Source organism: Etheostoma spectabile, chromosome 15, assembly GCF_008692095.1.
Source record: "Etheostoma spectabile isolate EspeVRDwgs_2016 chromosome 15, UIUC_Espe_1.0, whole genome shotgun sequence".
NCBI classification, from domain to species: domain Eukaryota; kingdom Metazoa; phylum Chordata; class Actinopteri; order Perciformes; family Percidae; genus Etheostoma; species Etheostoma spectabile.
This window is the reverse complement of record NC_045747.1, coordinates 23275271-23297651: the sequence shown is the minus strand read 5'-3', so window position 1 is coordinate 23297651 and position 22381 is coordinate 23275271. Positions and strand designations below refer to the sequence as shown.

General features: G+C 40.2%; 1 long non-coding RNA gene across 1 annotated transcript in view; it reads left to right on the top strand.

Annotated features, from left to right (window-relative positions):
* LOC116703382 (uncharacterized) overlaps window positions 1–18318 on the top strand; it is a 23888-nt gene extending 5570 nt beyond the window's left edge. Inside the window, exons 2-4 of the long non-coding RNA XR_004335416.1 lie at window positions 13251–13258; window positions 15814–15819; window positions 18307–18318. This is a non-coding gene — a long non-coding RNA (uncharacterized LOC116703382). The remainder of the gene's footprint in view (window positions 1–13250; window positions 13259–15813; window positions 15820–18306) is intronic.
* Window positions 18319–22381: the final 4063 nt, after the last annotated feature.

Genomic DNA, 22381 nt, shown 5'->3' with positions numbered 1-22381 from the left:
CCTTTGCGCCACGCAGCAGCCGGCAGGAGTTTCAGAGTTGCGCAATGCAGTAACCAGCGGAAGATTTAATGTGTCGGCGCGAAGCATCCGGCACAAAGTGTTAAAAACAACTTTAAGTCGGTTGATTGTGAGGGGATTGTCTGTTCTACAGGCAAACACAGTGTACATGTGTAATGCAACATGTTGATCTTAGAATTTTATACAAACCTTCACATCTTATCCCCCACCCTTCAAGAAGAAAATGGCCCACGGCAAAGTGAGCATTTTCAAATGAGCCCAAGTTCTCTTTCACACACGATGTTTTTGCAATCTATAGAAAAAACACATTGAAATTTATCTTGTGAATACAGTTTGAATTTTGTACTTTGATTACTTCCTCTAGGGGGCTGAAATCTAGCCTTGCAATGCCAGCTCAAATCTCAGAATGTTTTCTTCTCTGGATGTTGGGGTTTAATTGTTTATTAAATTTAGGTTTAATTTGAATAAAATTTTGAATGTTATCAATTGATATCCCAGGGGGATTTTGGGACTGTCTGAGACAACACCGCTGTGTTAAGCAGCGTCAAACTGATCCCTGGTGTAAAATAGTGTCATGGCTGTACACAGACTCCCCAGACACAGCTGTAATAAGCGTGAAAAACAGTGAGGCCAGAGCAGACACAATTTCACTAGTGTCCATAGTGCAATAAATAAAATCCACCAAATAAATCCAAAGAAAAGTAAGATAAGTTCGAGGAGGAGAAAAGAAAAAAAAAGAAGAAAACAATGGCTAGGCAATTCTTACCCGTCTCTCTCTTCCTCATTCCTCCTGAATTATCTTGCTTCTTCTCTTCCTTCCGCTCCGTTATTCAAAATCTTAAAGAGAGGATATGAAATGAAAAACATTGGATGTGTAAATTATGTATTATATCCCCCTCGCAAATGACTACTACTTATTATAAGGTTTTGCCTGGTATGTCCTTCCTCTATTATGTTTTTTTTATAAATTTTTTACCATCATTGCAACCCCCTGGCCTCTTGCGTGCTGCGTTATCCAACCAAATTTCCATGTTGAAAAATAAAGCAAAACACAGTTAAAACACTCAAAGGTCACACAGCCATTTCTAAAACATCAGTCATAAAAGAGTAGATTACGGATAAACAAGAGAAGAGGAAAGAGAAAACCCATCAGTCATGGAAGAATTACATCTCCAGTACCTATGAGATCTATGGTACTTTCGGGTCTAATGCTACTGTGGCAAATTGGCCCAAACACCATGAATAAGCACACAAAACATATAACAAGGGTTATGGAACCATAACAAACCTAAATCCTATACAGAAGCAGAAAGTGAACATTGTTCAGGTCATGTTAAAACACACTTGAAGCTACACCAACACATGTACTAACAAACCTCTTCAGGAGCACAGTGGAGGAAAGGAATGGTATGTCGCCTGTAGATGGAGAGACGACTGTGTGTGGAGAACAGGTTCTCTACTGTACTTGGAGCCATAGGCTGATGGAGGGGAAAGGGAGAACCAGAGGAGAATGAAAGAGGGAGAGACAGGCAGTTTATTTAAATGTAGAACATCTGCTGCTGAAATACAGAATTGAAATTGAGCTGACATATCAAACTTCTTGGCTTGCATTTCATTTGTATCCGGCCCCAAAGAAATATCTATATTAATCACTATCAGAGAGAGGAGACCGTGAGAGGCGGAAGAGAAGACAGAAAGGAGACAGAGAAAAAAGATCTTATGGCATGCTGCAGTCTTCTTATTATATACTATTAATTTACTATTTTTTAAATAGATTCAATGGTCACATGTACTCTACCTTGGATCTTTGATGCCTTTGGGAAGAACGCCATGGCAGGTTTTCTCCTCCGTAGTCATAGGTTATTTCTTGCCCTTCCTCAATGTCACAATGGCAAACAAACACAGACTGGGTACACCATCCACCTCTATTTTTTTCATTTTGCATTTGGTTTTCAGCATCATTCACGAGTCTGCCAAGTGTCCCATCTTCACTTGAAGCATCAATGCTACGGAGAAGGAGTTAAATATCATAACAAAATTGGATTAAGAAGCAAGAACATGATTGCCAAGCATTTCTTTTACCCAGAAATGTCTGCATAGGTCCATTTGCACTAGGGGCCAACAGATCATCGTGTGCCATATTGCCCCCATAGTGGAAACAAGGGTCATGAGTGGTTTTGTTATTGATCAAGATATCATCCTGCAATTCAGCTTACACACCAATGTTCCGTTCCTTTGTGTTTGAAGACGTATGTATACTCATTCCACGCTGTAGTCTTATCGTCGTCTTAAACTCCTCTGTACTCCAAAACGAATGAACCTTTATGAATGGGCTCCAATGCAAACACACCTCTTCCTATCAATAACTTAATGAATAAAGATTAGTGAAATTATTAGATTGAAAATTTTAAATGTGATAAAAATGACAATGATGCGGAAAAAAAAAATTTGAATTCATAAGATCTGCTAACTCACTCATCACATATCTCTACATTACTGTACAGATTCAATATTTACTGTTTTTCCTTGATGAGAAAAGGCATAACCTGATGAACACATTGGAAAGTGACCCTATAATTGCTTTGTCATAAGCCAATATTAAAATCATGCAAAACTGTGATGTGACATACTACATTTTACTGCATGGCCTTGTATGCTTCACGCTGTCGTTATAAACCATCACTGGCCACACAAAACACACACAAGTCTAACAACTCAAAGTATTGGTTCACACTGTCTCACTGTAGGCCTCACATGCCAAACACCGGTCTCAAAAACCATGACCATTGGAAACACAAAAAACACACAAGTCTAATATCTCAAAGTATTGTTCACACTGTCCTCACTGTAGCCTCACATGCCAAACACCGGTCTCAAAACCATGACCATGGAAACACAAAAAACACACAAGTCTAATATCTTAAAGTATTGGTTCACACTGTCTCACTGTAGGCCCACATGCCAAACACCGGTCTCAAACACCATGACCATGCAAACACAAAAAACACAACACAGCCATACTGAATCTTAGTCATATACAGAAGCTGTAAGTAGCATTGTTTCAGGTCATTTTAAAGCACTTCCTGTGTTTAAAATCTACACTGACAGTGGACTGACAACCTCTTTGAGCAAGACTGCGGGAAACATTGGCTGCTGTGTGCAAAAATCTGATCACAATTGACCAAAAACAACAAAAACTGAGCTAAAAAAACAACTAGAACTGAAAAAGGGAATTTAATAAGATTCAAGCATATTGGGATTTGGGGGCCTTTATGAATTGGCTTCAATGCAAACACACCTCTCCCTATCAATTAATAACGAATAACAGTTAATAAAAACAAGTGTAAAAAAAGTGAAATTATTACATAGAAAAATTTAAATCGTGATAAAAAATGACAATCATCCGGAAAAAGGTGAAATTCTAAGATCTGCTAACTCACTCATCACATATCTCTACATTACTGTACAGATTCACAATATTTACTGTTTTTCCTTGATGAGAAAAGGCATAACCTGATGAAAACATTGTGAAATTTGACCCTATAACTGCTTTTGTCAAAGCCAATATTTAAAATCATGCAAAACTGTGATGTGACATACTATATTTTACTGCATGGCCTTGTATTCTTCACGCTGTCGTTATAAACCATCACTGGCCACACAAAAACACACACAAGTCTAATATCTTAAAGTATTGGTTCACACTGTCTCACTGTAGGCCTCACATGCCAAACACCGGTCCTCAAAAACCATGACCATGCAAACACAAAAAACACACAAGTCTAATATCTTAAAGTATTGGTTCACACTGTCTCACTGTAGGCCTCACATGCCAAACACCGGTCTCAAAAACCATGACCATGCGCACAACACAAAAACACACAAGTCTAATATCTTAAAGTATTGGTTCACACTGTCTCACTGTAGGCCTCACATGCCAAAACACGGTCTCAAAAACCATGACCATGCAAACACAAAAAACACACAGTCAATATCTTAAAGTATTGTTCACACTGTCTCACTGTAGGCCTCACATGCCAAACACCGGTCTCAAAAACCATGACCATGGAAACACAAAAACACACACAAGTCAACAACTCAAAGTATTGGTTCACACTGTCTCACTGTAGGCCTCACATGCCAAACACCGGTCTCAAAAACCATGACCATGGAAACACAAAAACACCCAAGTCTAATATCTTAAAGTATTGGTTCACACTGTCTCACTGTAGGCCTCACATGCCAAACACCGGTCTCAAAAACCATGACCATGCAAACACACAAACACACAAGCCATACTGAATCTTAGTCATATACAGAAGCTGTAAGTTAGCATTGTTTTCAGGTCATTTTAAAGCACTTCCTGTGTTTAAATCTACACTGACAGTGGACTGACAAACCTCTTTGAGCAAGACTGCGGGAAAAATGGCTGCTGTGTGCAAAAATCTGACCACAATTGACCAAAACAACTAAAACTGAGCTAAAAAAACAACTAGAACTGAAAAAGGGAATTTAATAAGATTCAAGCATATTGGATTTGGGGGCCTTTATGAATTGGCTTCAATGCAAACACACCTCTCCCTATCAATTATAAACGAATAACAGTTAATAAAAACAAGTGTTAAAAAAAAAAGTGAAATTATTAGATAGAAAATTTAAATTGTGATAAAAAATGACAATCATGTGGAAAAAAAAGGTGAAATTCATAAGATCTGCTAACTCACTCATCACATATCTCTACATTACTGTACAGATTCACAATATTTACTGTTTTTCCTTGATGAGAAAAGGCATAACCTGATGAAAACATTGTGAAATTTGACCCTATAATTGCTTTTGTCATAAGCCAATATTTAAATCATGCAAAACTGTGATGTGACATACTATATTTTACTGCATGGCCTTGTATGCTTCACGCTGTCGTTATAAACCATCACTGGCCACACAAAAACACACACAAGTCTAACAACTCAAAGTATTGGTTCACACTGTCTCACTGTAGGCCTCACATGCCAAACACCGGTCTCAAAAACCATGACCATGGAAACACAAAACACACACAAGTCTAATATCTTAAAGGATTGTTTCACACTGTCTCACTGTAGGCCTCACATGCCAACCACCGGTCTCAAAAACCATGACCATGGAAACACAAAAAACACACAAGTCTAATATCTTAAAGTATTGGTTCACACTGTCTCACTGTAGGCCTCACATGCCAAACACCGGTCTCAAACACCATGACCATGCAAACACAAAAAACACACAAGCCATACTGAATCTTAGTCATATACAGAAGCTGTAAGTTAGCATTGTTTCAGGTCATTTTAAAGCACTTCCTGTGTTTAAATCTACACTGACAGTGGACTGACAAACCTCTTTGAGCAAGACTGCGGGAACATGGCTGCTGTGTGCAAAAATCTGACCACAATTGACCAAAAACAACAAAAACTGAGCTAAAAAAACAACTAGAACTGAAAAAGGGAATTTAATAAGATTCAAGCATATTGGGATTTGGGGGCCTTTATGAATTGGCTTCAATGCAAACACACCTCTCCCTATCAATTAATAAACGAATAACAGTAATAAAAACAAGTGTAAAAAAAAAAGTGAAATTATTAGATAGAAAAATTTAAATCGTGATAAAAAATGACAATCATGTGAAAAAAAGGTGAAATTCATAAAATCTGCTAACTCACTCATCACATATCTCTACATTACTGTACAGATTCACAATATTTACTGTTTTTCCTTGATGAGAAAAGGCATAACCTGATGAAAACATTGTGAAATGTGACCCTATAATTGCTTTTGTCATAAGCCAATATTTAAAATCATGCAAAACTGTGATGTGACATACTATATTTTACTGCATGGCCTTGTATGCTTCACGCTGTCGTTATAAACCATCACTGGCCACACAAAAACACACACAAGTCTAATATCTCAAAGTATTGGTTCACACTGTCTCACTGTAGGCCTCACATGCCAAACACCGGTCTCAAAAACCATGACCATGCAAACACAAAAAACACACAAGTCTAATATCTTAAAGTATTGGTTCACACTGTCTCACTGTAGGCCTCACATGCCAAACACCGGTCTCAAAAACCATGACCATGCAAACACAAAAAACACACAAGTCTAATATCTCAAAGTATTGGTTCACACTGTCTCACTGTAGGCCTCACATGCCAAACACCGGTCTCAAACACCATGACCATGCAAACACAAAAAACACACAAGCCATACTGAATCTTAGTCATATACAGAAGCTGTAAGTTAGCATTGTTTCAGGTCATTTTAAAGCACTTCCTGTGTTTAAATCTACACTGACAGTGGACTGACAAACCTCTTTGAGCAAGACTGCGGGAAACATGGCTGCTGTGTGCAAAAATCTGATCACAATTGACCAAAAACAACAAAAACTGAGCTAAAAAAACAACTAGAACTGAAAAAGGGAATTTAATAAGATTCAAGCATATTGGATTTGGGGCCTTTATGAATTGGCTTCAATGCAAACACACCTCTCCCTATCAATTAATAAACGAATAACAGTTAATAAAAACAAGTGTAAAAAAAAAGTGAAATTATTAGATAGAAAAATTTAAATTGTGATAAAAAATGACAATCATGTGGAAAAAAAGGTGAAATTCATAAGATCTGCTAACTCACTCATCACATATCTCTACATTACTGTACAGATCACAATATTTACTGTTTTTCCTTGATGAGAAAAGGCATAACCTGATGAAAACATTGTGAAATTTGACCCTATAATTGCTTTTGTCATAAGCCAATGTTTAAAATCATGCAAAACTGTGATGTGACATACTATATTTTACTGCATGGCCTTGTATGCTTCACGCTGTCGTTATAAACCATCACTGGCCACACAAAAACACACACAAGTCTAATATCTCAAAGTATTGGTTCACACTGTCTCACTGTAGGCCTCACATGCCAAACACCGGTCTCAAAAACCATGACCATGGAAACACAAAAAACACACAAGTCTAATATCTTAAAGTATTGGTTCACACTGTCTCACTGTAGGCCTCACATGCCAAACACCGGTCTCAAAAACCATGACCATGCAAACACAAAAAACACACAAGTCTAACATCTCAAAGTATTGGTTCACACTGTCTCACTGTAGGCCTCACATGCCAAACACCGGTCTCAAACACCATGACCATGCAAACACAAAAAACACCAAGCCATACTGAATCTTAGTCATATACAGAAGCTGTAAGTTAGCATTGTTTCAGGTCATTTTAAAGCACTTCCTGTGTTTAAATCTACACTGACAGTGGACTGACAAACCTCTTTGAGCAAAACTGCGGGAAACATGGCTGCTGTGTGCAAAAATCTGACCACAATTGACTAAAAATGACTAAAACTGAGCTAAAAACAAACTAAAACTGAAAAGGGAATTTAATAAGATTCAAGCATATTGGGATTTGGGGCTTTGAGATAAAAGACATCTTCGAATCTCAAATCCAGCCATTACACTAAGCAAGTACACACAGGGTTTAAAGCAAAAACTTACCTTTGATGGGGTTGATGTATCTCCAGACACACAACGCTTTCTCCTTCTGCAGTCTTACGTGATTTTGTGCATCACAAATGGGGTCTAGTCTGCCTCGCCTCACTGTAAAATATTATGTCAAGTCAGTCCTTAAAAATATACAGCATTATCAAAACTCATTTTAGGTTTGGTATTATGCTAGGCACCGACACAGCTCAAGCCAGACGTGCCATCAGGCAGTTCAGGGACAAGCAATGATGACATTTGCTTCAATCTTAGACCAGAGGGATATTCCAGACAGGAGGTTCAACAAACTCTGAGTCCAACCCTGAGATGAGGGAAACTCTGGCTTTTTTTGTTTCAGGAAAACCTCCACCTAAGAGTCAGTTATTATGGTAACCGAGCCTGTGAACCTAACCTGGTCGGGAGGAGGTTTTCTTTGAGTTTCTCTCTGTCTCTCTCTAACACAGCGCTCTTTCATTTCCTCATTCATTCATTCAATCTGTACCAGATGAAATTTACCACAGTTTGTTATCTACATGAATGAAAAAACAGTAACAGTAAAATTAACTGTGTTAAGCAGAATATAAAACTTTTATTTTCTAAAAATATGGCATTTTCTTGTGTCGACGGTCCCGTTGATGAAAAAGCTGCTTTACTTTGCAGGGTGTCATGTTGGGAGATGATATTAAAGCCCCGACATTTTCAGCGTGACCCGCTCTTAAATATGTTTTAAACCTTTTTGTAATGTTCCCTGGACACAAACCAGTAATAGCCATTAAAAATGAGTTCTGCAGTCGGTTATTATTTAATTATTATTATATTATTATTATTATTATTTAATGATGTAAATCCTTTGAAATTAAAAGATTATTTAATATAATTAGGTTAATGATGTTGCTGTATTTCCGTCAACCAGTTTGTTTGTGGTTGTTACCATGGTAACATCGTGTCGTGGCTCCATTCATCCTGCCTTTTTATTGTGGTTGTGCGCGGGCGTGATCGAACCTACTCCGAGTTGATTGACCCAACTCATATCAGCTGTTCTGAAACCGACAACTTAGTTTCCCATCTCAGGGTAAATCTACTCAGACATCAGGTTTGTTAAACCTCCTTCTTGAATGGAACCCAGGTCTAAACTCGGTACAAAACTAGTTTATATGCCCATTAACGATAATTCGCGAATATAGAGCAACAATATTGTATGCAAACAACACAACCCCTCAAATGAAAGCGGTGCCTCCGCAGGGACATTCTAAAACGTGAAACGTGAAAAAGCTTAACGTGGTTTAATGTATCTAAACAACGATCAATCATCAACATATTTATCATGGCTATATCTTGTCATGAACCCTTAAGCCTGTCAAAAAAACGAAACTCAAATCCAACGATTATAGAAGTTAGCTCACGTTAACGTTTTCTTCTTCATTGGTGTCTATGGCGAGGAAAAGGCTTAACGTGAAAAAGCTTAACGTGGCTTAATGTACCTAAATAACGATCAATTATTAAAATTTTTCTCTCACATAATGCTCCTCATAACCAGTGAAAACTGTCAAAAAAATCGGACCCAAAGTCCTATGGACGGTAGCTGACATAGTCTGCTTCATTAAGGGATTCAAGGAAAAAGCTTAACGTGAAAAAGCTTAACTCTCACATATTATATCACCATATTTCTCTCTCACATATTGCTCCTCTTAACCAGTTAAAACTGTCAAAAAAGAGGAGCAATATGTGAGAGAAATATGGTGATGATTGATCGTTGTTTAGGTACATTAAACCACGTTAAGCTTTTTAAAACGTCCCCCTCCATCGCTCGCGAGCAAAGCCATGTACAACAGAGCGTCCGAAAGCCAGCAGCCAAACCGCTACAAAAAGCCAATTGCTTCGCCGAATATGACTGAAACCCTGACAGTAACTGTGATGACAGAATTAGCTTACCAGCTAGCTGTAGTGCTAAAGCCGTTTACACCAGCTCCACTCCGGCTAACAGACGAGATGCAAACAACGGGAGACACGTTCTCCCGTGACACAAAAAGGACACTGCGTTTGTTTTTAAAACACAAAACCAACAAAATGCCCCTCTCCCACAAACCTAGCTTCACAGCGGAATGGGGTTCAGGCCAGGGGAGGGAACTACTGGAAGTCAAACGTCGCGTTCAAGATCGTCTTGTTAAACGGTTTAAAAACACAGACAGGATTTGAAGTGCTATTTCTATTTCAATCAAATTAACGCTTGTCATTTTCCTTCGACGGTCGAAACATCCGCGTTCACACAAAGAGGCTGAAAGGGTGGCCAAGATTTTCTAAGCTGGGCTATCCCTGATATCGACATAAGACCGTCAGTCTCTTCATCGCTAGCTAGCTAAACAAAATGGATTTTACTCTTTCAGAAGCTAGCGCTGTTTAGCTAGCTGACAGCGGATCCAGTGAATCCAGATCCAGCATTAACATTCATTCATGCTGGCAATAAGATAAGATAGAATGTAAGACCAGCAATAAGAAAAAGAATAGAGAATAATAAATAATTAGTACAAAAAAAAAGTAAGAAATATGAAGTAAAATAGTCATGACCTAACATTATTTACACAAGTAAATTATTATTAATTATATAAACTAAAGCTTCTTTAAGTCCATCAATGCTGTCAGTCATATATATAAAATATAAATATGAAAGTCTTACTTTTCGAAGTTCATCCCTGTCTTCCCGGCATGTCCACACTGCAAGCCCGCTGAATTTCCCGCGTTGTGTGTAAAATTGGCGCGTCATTGTGTGTATTTTCGCGGAAACGTGTATAACTTGCAATGTCTCTTGCAGCCTCTGGGGGCGCTGTTGGACACACACGTCTTGGTCTCACAAACCATCCTGCCTTGTGAGACCAATATGTATGAACCTCAGAAAGGCAGGGGGTTGGCCATTACTGTAAAACAACTATATTAACTGTTAGCACTAGAATCTATGTAATCACACATGTATTCATAATGCCTTATATAATTAATATTCAATAGTTATAGCATCAAAAAGATTTATGTTTACGAGACCATCAAAATCGGTTCCGTAACCCGATTGGTCTCGTAATGCTGGTGAGTAAACCTGAAAATTGGTCTTGTAAACCATGTATGCCTACACACACACACACACACACACACACACTTGAACATGATGTACAGAATTAACACTCATCTTTGAATAATGTTCCCCATGCACATACTCATAGAAGGATGTGTTGTGCTTGAACTAGTACCCAATCCAGGAACCCAGCCCAAAGAAATGATCCATGTATTTTTTATTTGAGGTGTATTAACCCATACATAGATACAACACATGCCAAAATGCATGACCCCTTACAAGTCATATATAATGTATTGTACTCATTGTATTTTAGCACGCAGGTAGCCTAAGTTCGAAGGTATTTCATGTCCATCAACAACACCTTCCAGACTTACTGTAAACAATAGGGATTACTAAATGTAGATATACCATTGTTTTAAGATATAGCCAACTAAAAAGACCCTCACTTTTATTTTACCACAAAGCATTTCAATCTATTTTTGGAGACTAGCCTCCTCCCTACACATCAAGCCCCTGCTCCAAGCTAACATTCCCCAGACCAGTCTCCCCACTGAACACACAGAGACTAAATGGATGTTAACCCTAATTTCAAATGTCTGGTATGACAGCAAACAAGCTACCCCCGAAAATGTCAAAGAAATGGAGCCTTACAGGGATTAGAAACTGTAATTTAATTACTCAATGTCCAATTACGCTTTTTACAGTCACACAATTCATATTATAGTAAAATGTTATTAAGTAATACATTACTGCATTTGCATCAGACCTAATTTGTCATGTTACGTGGGAAGACATGTGATGTGTGTGTGTATAAAGGTTCAGCTTGCCCGTACGTGTGCAAGTGGGCATTCATTCCCATGTGTATTTAGTTGCCACCAGCACACACAGGCAGTGTTAAACTCATTGCCAGGCCTTCGGCTGTTGTGTTGTGATGGGACCGCTTCAAAGCAAGTGATTCTGATTTAGTGGTTATCTACAGAATGCATAACTCTCATACTCTCATTTACTGTCCCAAACCACAACTCGGGTGCATCCTTTAACCTCCCTGGAGCATTTTGTGTTTTTCGTTGCCCTTCCTCCTGGGCAACCTCATAGGCATCATTCTACAGCGTGCATCCAGCTTGAAGAGCAAAGATAGACAGGAATGCTTTTTCAGTTTCTCTCTTTTGAATCAGTAAAGACTCATAATTATTCCAGTATATGGTACTTTATGGACACTCATTTAACTCATTAACTACATATTAAGTTGTCAGTTTAAATTATACATTTGGATATTGCTGCAGCTTGTTAGTAATACGTTTTCTAACGGACTTTGACAGAATGCGGTGGAGTTTCAATTGACTTATGATTCTGTTGTCTACATTAGTTCAAACTCAGTCTGGAACAATGGAAGCCCATTTCCAGGATAATTGTCTGATGGACATCCTGTGCTTGAGCCACTCATCGGATGTCCCTCACTTTACACACCTTCCCTCAAACTCTGGTCACTTCGGGAAACAACAATAAACCTCGAGCAGCTAATAAGCTATTTGCTGAAAATGGCAAGTTCTGAAGAATATTTGGATTGTGCAACAAGGCAGGCCTGCTCGGTTCTTTCTGAGAGTGATTGTGAAGATTTAACAAAGAATATGTTTACGGCGTTTCCTCTCTAACTGGGACGTTTTGGGACAGATTGGTGGGATTGCTTTGGATGAATTACACACATTAAAACACTTGTAAGAGTACTACTATGTATCCAGCTAATATAAATAGCCCACGTTACTGTATTTTGTGAACAGTAACTTTATTTCATATTTTATGTTGTGTTTTTTTTGCAGGTGCAAATGTTCCACCAAAATAAGTTCTTTACCAAGACCATTTTGCAGAGCCACCATCACTGTGTCCAGAGCTTAGTGCTGCCCAAGACGACTGTGATTGGTTTAAAGAAATGCAAACAACCCACAGCATTTTTTTCCCAGTATGTACAGTGCCTTGCGAAAGTATTCGGCCCCCTTGAACTTTTCAACCTTTTGACACATTTCAGGCTTCAAACATAAAGATATAAAAATGTTATTTTTTGTGAAGAATCACCAACAAGTGGGACACAATTGTGAAGTGGACCGAAATCTATTGGATATTTTTAACTTTTTTAGCAAATAAAAAACTGAAAAGTGGTGCGTGCAAAATTATTCAGCCCCTTTACTTTCAGTGCAGCAAACTCACTCCAGAAGTTCAGCGAGGATCTCTGAATGATCCAATGTTGTCCTAAATGACTGATGGTGATAAATAGAATCCACCTGTGTGTAATCAAGTCTCTGTATAAATGCACCTGCTCTGTGATAGTCTCAGGGTTCTGTTGAAAGCGCAGAGAGCATCATGAAGACCAAGGAACACACCAGGCAGGACCGTAATACTGTTGTGGAGAAGTTTAAAGCCGGACTTGGATACAAAAAGATTTCCCAAGCTTTAAACATCCCAAGGAGTACTGTGCAAGCAATCATTTTGAAATGGAAGGAGTATCAGACCACTGAAAATCTACCAAGACCTGGCCGTCCCTGTAAACTTTCAGCTCAGACAAGGAGAAGACTGATCAGAGATGCAGCCAAGAGGCCCATGATCACTCTGGATGAACTGCAGAGAACTACAGCTGAGGTGGGAGAGTCTGTCCATAGGACAACAATCAGTTGTACACCGCACAAATCTGGCCTTCATGGAAGAGTGGCAAGAAGAAAGCCATTTCTCAAAGATATCCATAAAAAGTCTCGTCTAAAGTTTGCCACAAGCCACCTGGGGGACACACCAAACTGTGGAAGAAGGTGCTCTGGTCAGATGAAACCAAAATCAAACTTTTTGGCCACAATGCAAAACAATATGTTTGGCGTGAAAGCAACACAGCTCATCCCCCTCAACACACCATCCCCACTGTCAAACATGGTGGTGGCAGCATCATGGTTTGGGCCTGCTTTTCTTCAGCAGGGACAGGGAAGATGGTTAAAATTGAGGGGAAGATGGATGCAGCCAAATACAGGACCATTCTGGATGAAAACCTGTTGGAGTCTGCAAAAGACCTGAAACTGGGACGGAGATTTATCTTTCAACAAGACAATGATCCCAAACATACAGCAAAATCTACAAAGGAATGGTTCACAAATAAACGTATCCAGGTGTTAGGATGGCCAAGTCAAAGTCCAGACCTGAATCCAATCGAGAATCTGTGGAAAGAACTGAAAACTGCTGTTCACAAACACTCTCCATCCAACCTCACTGAGCTCCAGCTGTTTTGCAAGGAAAAATGGGCAAGAATTTCAGTCTCTCGATGTACAAAACTGATAGAGACATACCCCAAGCGACTTGCAGCTGTAATCGCAGCAAAAGGTGGCTCTACAAAGTATTAACGCAAGGGGGCCGAATAATTTTGCACGCACCACTTTTCAGTTTTTTATTTGCTAAAAAAGTAAAAAATATCCAATAGATTTCGTTCTACTTCACAATTGTGTCACACTTGTTGGTGATTCTTCACAAACAATAAAAATGTTATATATTTATGTTTGAAGCCTGAAATGTGTCAAAAGGTTGAAAAGTTCAAGGGGGCCGAATACTTTCGCAAGGCACTGTAGGTAAGACAGGTTGAGGTATGGTACAACATAAACTATGACATTTCATCATGCACAAATAACACCTGAGCCCTTTCCCAATTCCCAGTTTGGGGATCCTCAATTCCTTTCCTCGATTCCTCTCGAGGCAACAGGCATTTAACAAACACAAGACATCTCTGCCTCGGAGCCGTCATTAAAAGTGAGGGCAGTTACATGTGACATCCAGCACAATTGCATCAGCTGCATTTTATGATCTCTGTCAGAGGAGCAGAATTGTGCTCTTGACAACTTCTATATATTTACTTTGAGTTCAATTAACAACGTGGCAAAATGTGATTTGTTATTTTTAACACACAAACACATAGGCCTTTATATTTATAATAGCCTTTATGCCTGTTAACAAAGTATGGCTATGGGCTTTTTGTGTAAAAAAAAAACTACCAGTGTTTGTATGAAAAGAACTACAAATACAAAGGCGAGTCCTATATTATACATATACTCTCATACACACACACACACACACACACACACGTAACGTGTGGATTGACTCTTTATCCGAGTCCACCTGTGAGCTCAACGTCTTCCACCTTCCACCCACCTGAATGAATTATTTTCTCCAATTTAGAAACCTGCATGGACGTGTAACTGGCAATCGGCAGTCCCTGCAGGCTCCATTGCTTTTTACATGTATTGTGTTGATGTAGCCTATGAGTGTTTTCACAATTTAGCCTACTTTAATGATTAGAGATGCTGCTCGCACCGCAGGTTATATCGTCGGAAAGCTAAGCAGCAAAACTAACTGTAGTTATAAACTTAACAGAGGAACCAGAACTAGACCTTTCAGATTCTGGAATAGCCTAATCCTAATAAAGTTAAGCAACTGTTTCTCAACGCATGTTCAAATTAAACTGTCTGTCCGACAGCAGCTCTGACATGTTCACATTTTAGAGAACGTTACTAATATGTTCCTTGTTGATTGTGTATTATTTCACTCACCCACTATTAATGTTAATTTATATGATCTGACAATAAATTATATATTTTTTGTCACTGTCCTTGCATATCAACTATCCTACCTTCCTCCCATCCCACATCAGGGCTGATGGCTGCTCTGTGGGTTGGAACAAAAACTGAACAATGACTCATAGAGCAGGGAGGCAAAGTGAATGCCAGTCTTCAATCCACCATCACAAATATCTGCCACTATACATTTGTCCAGACAAACCAATAACGTAGTATACCTCTGTGTAAATGGCTTTTCACAGCCTCTAGTATTATTAAATTGGGAGACACTGATAAAAATGCAATGCTTTGTGATTTGAATTCTTTGTTACTTGTTTTTTTAATGGGTTGACCTAATTGCATATTATATGTGACATGTTTTCTTTGTCCTCACACTCACACGCTCACACCATGTTTGTTTTTCACATTAAAATATTTACATAGAAAGCATTTCATCTTTCATTGAGTATCAGCTTTGATGTTGTCAGCTTTGTTGTTGTCAGTTCCATTAATAAATGAACCTCTATACATTTGTCCAGACAAACCAATAAAGTGTACTTGCCCTGACTGAGCTTCATGTTCTACCTTTTTTTCAGTGTCATTAATGAGAAGCTGAGTGGAGAGTAGTGCGGGTAAACTGGGAACGTCTGGAGGAGGCCCCTGTCCGACGGACTTTCAACTCACACCTCCGGCGGAGCTTTTCGTGCATCCCTGTGGAGGCTGGGGGCATTGAACCTGAGTGGACAATGTTCAAAGCTTCCATTGCTAAAGCTGCGGCGGCGAGCTGTGGTCTTAGGGTTTTAGGTAACCCACGAACACCCTGGTGGACACCGGTGGTCAGGGAAGCCGTCCGACTGAAGAAGGAGTCTTTCCGGGATATGTTGTCTCGGAGGACTCCGGAGGCAGTCGCAGGGTACCGACGGGCCCGAAGGGCTGCAGCCTCTGCTGTGACAGAGGCAAAGCAGCGGGTGTGGGAGAAGTTCGGAGAAGATATGGAGAAGGACTTTCGGTCGGCACCAAGGTGCTTCTGGAAAACCGTTCGCCACTTCAGGAGGGGGAAGCGAGGAATCATCCAAGCTGTATACAGTAAGGGTGGGACCTTGTTGACCTCAACTGAGGAGGTAATAGGGCGGTGGAAGGAGCACTTTGAGGAACTCCTAAATCCAGCTGACACGCCCTCTTTGGTGGAGGCAGAGCTGGAGGATGATGGGGGATTGTCGTCAATTTCCCTGGTGGAAGTCGCTGAGGTAGTCAAACAACTCCACAGCGGCAAAGCCCCAGGGATTGATGAGATCCGTCCAGAAATGCTGAAGGCTTTGGGTGTGGAGGGGCTGTCTTGGTTGACACGCCTCTTCAACACTGCGTGGAAGTCTGGGACGGTGCCTAAGGAGTGGCAGACCGGGGTGGTGGTTCCCCTCTTCAAAAAGGGGGACCAGAAGGTGTGTGCCAATTACAGGGGTATCACACTTCTCAGCCTCCCTGGTAAAGTCTACTCCAAGGTGCTGGAAAGGAGGGTTCGGCCGATAGTCGAACCTCGGATTGAAGAGGAACAATGCGGATTCCGTCCTGGTCGTGGAACAACGGATCAGATCTTTACTCTTGCAAGGATCTTGGAGGGGGCCTGGGAGTATGCCCAACCAGTCTACATGTGTTTTGTGGATCTGGAGAAGGCGTATGACCGGGTCCCCCGGGAGAAATTGTGGGAGGTGCTGCGGGAATATGGGGTGAGGGGGTCCCTTCTTAGGGCCATCCAATCTCTGTATGACCAAAGCGAGAGCTGTGTCCGGGTTCTCGGCAGTAAGTCGGACTCGTTCCAGGTGAGGGTTGGCCTCCGCCAGGGCTGCGCTTTGTCACCAATCCTGTTTGTAATATTTATGGACAGGATATCGAGGCATAGTCGGGGCGGGGAGGGGTTGCAGTTCGGTGGGCTCGGGATCTCATCGCTGCTTTTTGCGGATGATGTGGTCCTGATGGCATCATCGGTCTGTGACCTTCCGCACTCACTGGATCGGTTCGCAGCCAAGTGTGAAGCGGCTGGGATGAGGATCAGCACCTCTAAATCTGAGGCCATGGTTCTCAGCAGGAAACCGATGGAGTGCTTTCTTCGGGTGGGGAGTGAGTCCTTACCCCAAGTGAAGGAGTTTAAGTACCTTGGGGTCTTGTTCGCGAGTGAAGGGACCATGGAGCGTGAGATTGGTCGGAGAATCGGAGCAGCCGGTGCGGTATTACATTCCGTTTATCGCACCGTTGTGACGAAAAGAGAGCTGAGCCAGAAGGCAAAGCTCTCGATCTACCGGGCAATTTTCGTTCCTACCCTCACCTATGGTCATGAAGGCAGGGTCATGACCGAAAGAACGAGATCCAGGGTACAAGCGGCCGAAATGGGTTACCTCAGGAGGGTGGCTGGCGTCTCCCTTAGAGATAGGGTGAGAAGCTCAGTCATCCGAGAGGAGCTCGGAGTAGAGCCGCTGCTCCTTTGCATCGAAAGGAGCCAGTTGAGGTGGTTCGGGCATCTGGTAAGGATGCCTCCTGGACGCCTCCCTAGGGAGGTGTTCCAGGCACGTCCAGCTGGGAGGAGGCCTCGGGGAAGACCCAGGACTAGGTGGAGAGATTATATCTCCAACCTGGCCTGGGAACGCCTCGGGATCCCCCAGTCGGAGCTGGTTGATGTGGCTCGGGAGAGGGAAGTTTGGGGTCCCCTACTGGAGCTGCTGCCGCCGCGACCCGATACCGGATAAGCGGATAAAGATGGATGGATGGATGGATGAGTGGAGAGGTCTAGCTGGCATGATAAGGCTGCCTGTGTGTGTGTGTGTGTATGTAAATGTAATAGACTGTTCTTATACAGAGCTTTTCTTGTCTCAAAGACTACTCCAAGCACTTTTATATAGTACAGGACACCATTCACACGCATTCATACTCTGTGGCCGAGGCTGCCGTACAAGGTGCCACGCACATTGACATGCTCGGGGTTCAGTGTCTTGCCCAAGGACACATCGACATGGGACTGCAGGGCCAGGGGTCAAACCACCAAACTTGCGATTGGCAGGCGACCGCTCAACCACTGATCCACAACCGTGTGTGTGTGTGTGTGTGTGCGCGCAAGTGAGCGAGAGACTTGAGTAGGCTAAGACTTTGAACATGGTTTATTGATGCCTAGGAAAAGGCTGTATTAAAGATAGAAAACCTAAATGGCCCCTCACTAAGTGCACCCAAGCTTGAGCATGTCTGACTGGGCTGCTTATTCATACACAGAACTATTTTAACCTCCTCATATGAACCTTGAAATAAATTGCTCCTCGAAGTGTAACCAATGCGCTCTCAACTTTAGAGAATGGTTATGACTGTTCTGAAAAAGGGTACAGCAAAAGAGTTGTACCTCGCTCCTCTGCACAGGCACAGCCAGCCTCTTTGATATCATATCATATTCATAATCCTTTGAGAATATTGCCTTTAAAATAAGAGCTTTAAAGGCAATATTCTCAAAGGATTATGAAGCCATATGTACAGTTGGCATGCTCCTCAAAGTAGGTAACTGACCTTGTATGCTATGCTCTACTGCATTTAACAATTTTATAATGCGGCTTGAGGTTCTCAAAAGCTCTTACCAACTGAGGGTATCCAAGGTTTAATAATCACATTACCCTTGACCATCAGATATGAAATATATTTCTTTCTTTGGGCATACACCTTGTCATTGGTTGTACGTATGTTACAATATGTTACAACTTACTTGCAGTGTCACTGCTGCTATATTTTCTTCATTTGAATTGTTTTGTTCCACGGTCCATAAGACCATCCACAATTTGATAAACCAACACCTGCTCTGTTGTTCTGGGATTTTGAAGGAGAACTGCAGCTCATCTCTTCACAGAAGGAAAAAAGAAAAAGGAAGACACTTCTGTTTTCGAACAAATGAACTTCAAGGCATCAGCAGTCATTTGCATGAGTTTATTCTGACTTTTTTCACAGAAGACCAGGAGCCATGGAGGGTTTCTATTGCACACAAATGAAATCAAGAGCCCGAGACCCCAGAAATAATGCACGGCAAAATATATTTTTACTTCATAACTTGGAATATATTCCTTCAAATTGTTCTAGTGACAACTTAGCCAGTACAAGTTTTCCCTTATACTGTATACTAATATAAGTATGTATATATGCATATATATAAATATAAACTAGTGCTGTCAGTTAAACATGTTATTAACAGCGTTAATGCAAACCCATTTTAATGGCGTCAGTTTTTTTATTGCCTAGCTTGGGCTTGCGAGCCAAAGAGTAGTAACGTTACATTTTGAGCGGATGGCGAGCGCGAGACGCAGAAATGGATGTCAATAACATTCTGAATGGAAAGTTTACTTTTCAAAGTTGCCAAATGTCCCATTGACAAGACCAAATTGATCTGTGTGTTTGGTCGTTTGAACTATCATCGCAGCATGTCCAGTTTGAAATACCATTTGATGGCCAAGCACACAGCTAATGTCAATTCTCCCCCCCCTTGTCAATATTTTTCACCATTTTATTGATGGACAGTGTTACACTGTGTGAGAGATTATTTGCTCCAAGTGAGAATGTTATGTGTGAAATTGAACACTACAGTAGGCTTTTTCAATAAAAAAACATTTGCACAAAGCAAGCTGATCCACTTTTCCATGTTGATAAGAGCATTAAAATGAGAAAAGATAATGGGACGAATAGAAATTGCGATTAATTGTGAGTTAACTATGACATTAATGCGATTCATTGTGATTAAATATTTTAATCATTGGACAGCACTAAATATTACTAACCACTAATATATACTACATACACTAATAATCCTTGCATTGTTCAACAGAGGTAAGGAAGTCACCATCCTCTGAGCCAACGAGCTAACGACCTATCAATCACACATCACAGACAAATACCCAGAGTTGAGCAGTATTTCATATCTGGATATGTCTTAATGTATCCGATTAGAAGTAGAAGAGCCAGTCAGAAGGCAGACACAGTTGAAGATAGAGACTAGTAGAAGAACAAGTCAGAGTAGTGTGCAGCTTATTGAGACTAGTTCTTTTGTTTAGTTTCTGTCTGTGTCTATTTGTTGACCTAAATGAATTGGCAACCTAAGAAGAGCGACAGCAGAAAGCTAGTTGAGCTTCCCGGGCTCAGGTAAGGCCTGCATCCTTTTTTGTAGGCAACTAAGGCATTCAGTATATCTTGTGGCCTGTTAGTAGCTGGTAAGGCTTAGTTATAAGTAAATTCCCTAGACCTAAAAACTACTAATTCTAAACTAATAAAAGCTCCTCTTCATACAAGCGGGTTAGATCCACAGAACATGACTAAATAAGGATATGAGCAGGGGGTGTAATTGGACCATATAGGAATAAAAGCACAGAGTCTTAATAACAAGACTGTAAAAAGTATCTTGGAGTAGGCAAAGTGTCTGTATTTATATACCGTACCTTCCTGATCGTAACAAGAAAATATGGCATTGGACTCAAGTGGGTTTAGTGTTTTTTGTCTTTGTCATCATCCCAACTGAAAAAACCCTACTGTGACAATTGCATTTTGAGGATGTGATGGTGTATTTGCTTACACTTCATCATTTTTAGTTTCTCATAGCTTTAACAGTGTAGCTGATATTCACAACTGTTACAGAATGATTGTCAAATTGTCAAATGATGTTCAGAAATGTCCTCACTGAATATTATCCAGGGATTTGGTCCAAATTCTTCCAACTGGTTGTGAAAAGGGCAACTAAATTTTTTTATTTCTGTGCTGACTGGTTGTCATGTCATGTCTCATCCTGCTGCTCCTTTACATTTTCAAGCTACATTATTGTTAACTTAATTGATGCAATGATGGATGAAGTAATGCTGGAAAAACAATCATGATGGTTGGCTATGCAGACTCACCAAATGACATACATAAAAAATGCTAATTATCTGGGCAATCATGCTCATGGTTCTGCAACAGCACCTTCACATAAGTGAAACAGTCACTTGAAGTGAACACAAAAGTGAAGGATAGAGAAATGAAGGACGTTGCACCCTTTCATTACTGACAAGAAGGAATCTCTTCCATTTTGACCTTTGGGAAATGTGTTTACATGCTTCTGTTCTTTTGACTTAACATACTTACAATGAGCTGACAGTTTGTTTGACATTCTTGTTTATAGTCCTCCAATCAAAGCACAATAGCCTTGCAGTACACTTTTGTCATTTATTTCAGCAGCTCTTATGATAAATGCAGGAAAGGCCAGCATTTTCGTGCCAAGCATTGTATTGTTGATTTAATAAACGTTTGAGTGTACATAAGGCAGGACAAAAAAAGAATGCAGTGACACAATAAAGTTATATGGTGTTTATTGACTCTAATTATGTTTTGCATATCCATACTGTGTGTAGTGCAGTCATGTTGTATATCTTCCATGAAACCAAGAAGCATAAGCCCAGTCTTTCAGGATGCAACATAAAAACTCAAAATTACATTTAAATGTGTGCAGGCAACCCACAAGGATCTATTTTAGGACTCCTATAATTATACCTGTAAAACATTTCACTCTAATAAGGAGCTCTGCAAATAAAAAAGTACTAGTCATTGAGTTTTGTCTATGTATAGAAAAGATATCTGTTTTAATAATAAAATTACATTTCATTGACATAGTTGCTGGTATACATTTTTTTATTGACACATGATGAGTGACATGATGAGTGACACATTTGTGAAAGAAAAACAGTGTATTTTATATTATATATTATTTGGTGCTCTATCCACAGTTTTTATCATTTCAAAGCACAAAGGACATTGGACAAAGAAATTCCTTTTCCTTTAGTAATCAATGTGCCATGACACAGAAATAAAAAATGTATACATTGAGTAAGTCATTCCTGCTGAAATTTCATTTTTTTCCCTCAATGGATCACAGAGACTCTGGCCATATCCGGCAAATACTTCAATGCTCAGCAAATTTCCAGCAAACACCTCACTATCCAACATATATTTCATTTCTTCTACAAGCCTCTTTTCTGCCACTGTTTTTAAACAATATGTTGCTCATCTTAATTCTTTGTGTTCCTAATCCTTTGCTTTGTTCATATCCTTATAATAGCTCACTTATTCTTCTGATCAGTCCTACCCGCATTTTCGCTCTCTCTCTGTTCACTAAGCTTTTAGAATGAGGGGGCGAGAACCCCCATA